The sequence below is a fragment of the Mus musculus genome, chromosome 17, assembly GCF_000001635.26.
Source record: "Mus musculus strain C57BL/6J chromosome 17, GRCm38.p6 C57BL/6J".
Classification (NCBI taxonomy): Eukaryota; Metazoa; Chordata; class Mammalia; order Rodentia; family Muridae; genus Mus; species Mus musculus.
The window spans coordinates 22,868,570-22,874,569 of record NC_000083.6 but is presented as its reverse complement, the minus strand read 5'-3'; the positions used below and the strand labels follow the sequence as shown (position 1 = coordinate 22,874,569).

Genomic DNA, 6,000 nt, shown 5'->3' with positions numbered 1-6,000 from the left:
TAAATTTTTAGCAACTTTCTTCTCTGAAATCTCTAAAACAATTAGAAAATCCTGCCTTTACATAGTAGAACATGATACCAAGATCACTTGTGAAGAATAAAGAATGGCAATTTATGAATCAGTAACTGGAATAGTACAACTATGGAGAGGCTGGAACAGGAAGTCCAGGTGCTGAAAAGCCACAAAGCTTATGTGAAATGGATGTAAAAAGGGAGCTGGATCAGGGCAGGTGCAAAGTCATCAAGAGGAATCACATTTGGGAGAAGGAAACCCAAAATATGGAGTCATGGGCTGAAAAGATAACACAGTAGAGAGAAATTGTTCCTCTTCCAGAAGACACAGGTTTGCTTCGCAGCACCCATTATGGCTGAAAACCCTCAGTAACTCCAGGTCCAGGGCTTCAAATAACGTTTTTTTGACCTCTGTGGTTAACACTCACTCACATGTCTCATACACATATCTACATACAGGTAGAACCACGATATACATAAAATAGAAAAATCTTTTTTTGTTTGTTTTTAATTTTGTAATCATATTCACGTACAGAAAACTTAGTGTACATTTAACACACTTTAGTGGCGAGTTCTTTAGCCTTTGCTTTATCCAGCTTGGCAATGAGAGCCACAGACTTAGGACCCAAGATGTTGCCTCCCTAGTGGCGATGGATATCATCATATCTGTCATTATAATTGGTCCTAATAGCTTCCACCAGCTTAGCCAGAGCACCCTTGTGTTCCGAGTTAACCTGTGTGAAGGCAACATTGGTGCATGTCTTCCTCTGGACCAGGCGCCCCAGCCTGGCTGTTCCCTTGATGATGCAGTAGGGCACCCCCATCTTTTGACACAGGGCAGGCAGGAAAACCACCAGCTCAATGGGGTCTACATCATGGGCAATCACCACCAGCTGAGCCTTCTTGTTCTCCACCAAGGTGGTGACTGTATTAACTCCTGCTCGGAGGACAGGTGGTCTCTTAGTTGGGACATCGCCTTTGCCAGCAGCTTTCTTCTCAGCACAGGCCAGTAGCCTTTGCTTCTTCTCTTGCTTTGTCTCTGACCTGTACTTGTGGGCAAGCGTAAGCACCTGATAGCTGTCTGCCTGACCAGGGCCTGTTCACCCAGGCCCTGAAAACATGTTTTAATGTAGACAATTCACTAGAAAAAGTCAACGGGGAGAGGGGGGGCTGGAGAGATGGCTCAGTAGTTAAGAGCACTGACTGCGCTTCCAGAGGTCCTGAGTTCAATTCCCAGCAACCACATGGTGGCTTACAACCATTTGTAATGGGATCTAATGTCCTCTTCTGGTGTGTCTGAAGACAGTGTACTCATAGAAATAAAATAAATCTTAAAAAAAAAAGAAAAGGTCAACAGTTTGCATTGTCTCAAAGACCTATACAGAATTGTTGAAGTATGAAGTGGTAAAAATAAAATAAGCCTTCAAACCTTGAAATCTTTAGAGTGAAAAGGGAGCCTAGAGAAGAACACCTTCATTGGCCATTCTTTATATGGCAGTGAGCTAATGTCCAGAATATGTCAAGAAGTAAAAAAGATATTGTGTTTCTTTTCATTACCTATCACTAAATGTTAGATGTTGAAACTCCTCAGCATTACTGTCTATTTTCTATGACTGTGTCACATGTTTGGAAAGTTGTATAAAATACATTCATATGGGTAACATAGCTTTCTAGCAAATGGTATGTTTTATTATTGGTCAGTATTCTTCATTTTGTGTTTTGATAGTCTTGCGTTTGATTGTCTGTTATCGTCCATTGCCTTGGCCACCCGTCTTCTTTATTGCTGTTTATACTCAATGATGTAACTTTTTAAACCTTCCTTTACACCCAGTCTTTTGCATCCTTACAATCTGAATAAAGAAGGCAAAATATTCAAAAGAAGTGGTTGCTTTTCTAGTAAATACATTCAAAATCAATGTAATATATATTTCTTCTGGGAATGTCATATATTTAGAACATGCAATCTGTTAATTCTCATTTTTTCAAATTTTTACATGAAGGCTTGGAAGATGGCAGAGCAATAAAGAGCACTTGATATTCTTGCAGAGGACTGGGATTCAGTTTATAGCATCTACATGGTGGCTTACAACAATCCATGATTCTAGTTCTAGAGGGCTTAATGACCTCTTTTGACTTTGCATAATACTATGTGTACACTCTGTAAACATGGATATGTGCAGGCAAAAAACCAGTCATACACATAAAAATAAATCTTAAGCCAGGCAGTTGTGGTGCTCACCTTTAGTCCTAAGAATTCTGAGGCAGGGGCAGTTAGATCTCTGAATTTAAGGCTGGCCTCATCGACAGAGTGAGTTCTAGAACAGGCAGGATACACGGAAAAACCCTGTCTCTGAAAACCTAACTAATTAAATATATATAAATAAACTGTCATCTAAAGTATTTCTTGGCCATGATGCCCTTTTTCTGATAATCAAAATGTACCCATTAATTTCATGGCTCTTGTGTGGCACATCCATTCTGTCATCCCTGGATTTTTGTTGCTATTGAAGAGGTATGGGTCTGCTGCCTTTATGTCTAAATATTTTAGTGTGTGACATGTATAATCCATTTCCCTCTATTCTTCTCTTTCAGTCATTTTACTAAACATAGCTGCATATGTTACCAATGTGTTAACTATACACATTAGATTCTGAGAACTGCTGACAGTTGTTCTCAAACAGAGAATGTTGGCCACTAGGTCATTCTGACAGCTCAAGTTTTTGATGCTTCTTAATGTTGGATGTGCAGGATTTAGTGTTTGGATATCACAAAGTTGTAGTCTTAAGTTCCTGGTATGTTTTACTGCAATTTCTTGTGAAACTTTTTTCTGGATGGTAATAAAGAATATTCTAGATGGTTCCATTATGGATAAAGAAAACATGAAGCTACAATATCAAAGTAAAAGAAAGATTATGTTTAAGTCTGAATGTGTTGTTTAGAAGGTAGGATCATGTTTAAGGTTTAGATGGTATGTGTGGGAGGGTCTCTGCAAACATTATGTCTGGTAGAGTAACAACCAAGTGAGACAAGAAAGTTCAACAGCTCTATGTAAGTATTACACAGTGCTGACAGGGTTTAGGTTGTGGGTGATACCTAATGAAAATGATGCAGCTCTAACGAAATAGGTATCTTCAATGCAAATATTTTAGCTCTGGTAGAAAAGATATATCCAATGTAGATGTTACAGCTCTGAAGCAAAAGGTATCCTGGCAGTCAGGTGTCAAGATATACCACAATGTCACAAGGCACAACAAACCACACATAAGAGTTTATTGGTAAAAGGACAGGAAGGTGGCTGCATCTGCTTAGGTGAGAAGAGAATTGAATGGAAGGCAGACTTTGTATGGGGTTTCTTGATGAGGGTGGAATTTTCCAGGGTAGAAATTTCTCAAACTGGAGCTTGGGTGAGTTCATGAGCTGGCATTTTGCCAAACCCAGAAGTAAACTCTGCAGACTCAGTAGCCAGTGTTGGTTCAAACTTCTAGATTCATACCCCAGGGTAGTTTATTTTAGGCATATTTAAGTATAGTATAATTTTAGGAAAAAATTTCCTGGTAACAATTATCTCAGTCCTCTCTGCACAATAAAGCTTAAGGTGTGACTACATTGAAACTCTTGCAAAGTATGTGTGACTCTTCCATAAATGTGGGTTCTATAGCTAAAGGGTCTAAAGGAGTATAAACACAGTGTAGAGGTCATCATGCTATAAACTACATGTGACATCTCCCCTAAGGTTGGGTTCTATTGATTGAGAAACAGTGCCTTAATATGGTAGAGTCTGGGATAAGCATACTATTCTGGGAGATTCAAGTGTGGCCTGACCCTAAATATAGCACACAGGTCACCAGGCAGCTAACTTCATCCTTTTTTTTTTTTTTTTTTTTTTTTTCTTTTTGGTCGGAAAACATCTCTTCCAATGAAGAGAAAACCCTGGGTGGTTAACATTCTTGGTTTCCCTAGAGTTTATCTGTGACTATAAGAACCCCTTGTCCCCTACAGATAAGAAATGTTTTTGGATATTTCTAGTTCTTAGGATGCTAGTGTTATGTTAGTGTAAATAGAAATGAAGTCAAAAGGTGTTTTCTGGAATATACATTATGTTGCTTAGAGATGAGAAGTGTGATTACATTGCATGATTGTATAGACATAAAGTAGGCAAGTGATGCTGGTATCGTAATGCATACCCATAATTTCAGCATTCAGAACACTGGGGCAGGTGTAGTCCTGTGTATTTGAGGCCAGACTAGTCTATATCAAGCTGACATTCCAATTCCTGGGCTCCAATTCCCTTTTGGCCTACATGAGTACTTCTCATGCCCATACACACGTGTGCATACAGATATACATTATTTATCTAATGTGTCTTTAGTGTTTGATTCAGGCCAAATCAGACATTGATTATTTACTACCAAAAGCTTTGTGCCACGTTGCCCTAGCATATTTTGCAGTAAGAACAGATTATAGATCAAAGGCTTTTTGGTTGCATTGGTGTTCACATTTCTTGATACGTAGCCTGCAAAGTGCCTTCCAAATCACGGATATTAGAACATATGAATGAAGATTCTATGTAGGCATCAGCTTGACCTCTCCATATTCAATGAGTTGTGGGAGTCTTGTCTTCATCAATGAGGCCTTGCAATCAGTTTGTAGAGAGCACCCTATTTGGTGGCAACAGCCTGGATTATTTGGATATTTCCACTGAACTCCTTTGGCCAACAAGTCAATTGGATATAACCCAGTCCTTGTACATGAAATTTCTTTTCTGGACAAGAGATGTCCAAATGGGATTCCATCTCTCCCAGTATTTGGAGAATTCATCAAGATCATCTTCATATCTTTACAAAATAGCACTTTTCAAATTTTATTTTTTTTTCTTACAAACATCTTACAAGAAAGTACAGACAACAGAACTTCGAGGAGTGTTGCTCTGTAGTTTTCCTTTCTTACCCATTGGCAGAACCATAAGTGTGGCAATGCAATATTATGAAAATATATCTTATATTCTATGAGCATGTATATCACTTGCTGAAAACATCAAATACAGAGGCTGAAAGTAAACTTCTAAAATGAACATGCATTTATGGATAATGGCTGATAAACAGTGATGCTTGTAATACTGTTTGTTATCTTGATCATCTGAGGTCAGTTGGAGCCTGTAACCTAATCCCTTGTAAAACTCCCTTAAAGATTTCTGCAAAATGTCCCATTCCTTCCCCATGTGATGCTTTCAATGCTATTCAATAAAGACAGCAAAACTCTTTGTTAGGGACAGACATAGTGATAACAAAAAGATGCATACACAGAGACAGAAGGGAGACATGGGGATACATTCATAAGACAGCCTTCAGGCTGGCATATGTTCAAACTCATGCAATAGACAGAGGTTGGAGGCACAGGAAGCATGAAGTAGAAAACTCAAATGTGGACTTACTGGTAGTCAAATAACTCCTAGAGAAAAGGCTTTCATTTCCTTCCTTAACTCGACTTGGATGCTCTATTAATCACTAAAGTGTTTAATCCATTCACATATGCAGAATCTATTAGCTAGTGACATTTTTGTTTGCTTGTTTGTTTTGCATAAACATAAGCTGGGAAACAATAAAACTCACCACAGTGTGAAACAGTTAGCCCTGTCATTTGAAAGGTGCCCATGGGCTCAGAACCCTGAGACTTCAGGACAGACCTTTAGCTCTAGGTTTGTGTTTCTGAGCTCCCACCTACTTGCAGAGCTAGGATGCCTTTTAACCTGTTATGATCATGACAGCAGAGTTTGAACCTCAAAACACACCAGAGAAATATGGTCCTCATTATAATCATGAAAAGTCTATTTCTTAGCTAGACTCTGTAAAGAGACTAGGATAATTCTAGAGTATCTTTTCCCCAGCCTATGCAGGCACATATAGGTGTACACAGAGAATTATAGAGAACAATCAGGAAAACATCTACAAACAAATTGTCCTTTTGGTAGTTTAAAAAAAATATCTGGGAG

At 38.7% G+C, this 6,000-nt stretch overlaps 1 pseudogene; it reads right to left on the bottom strand.

Annotated features, from left to right (window-relative positions):
- Positions 1-562: 562 nt before the first annotated feature.
- Gm32892 lies at positions 563-4,974 on the bottom strand (annotated as a pseudogene).
- Between the last annotated feature and the right edge of the window lie 1,026 nt (positions 4,975-6,000).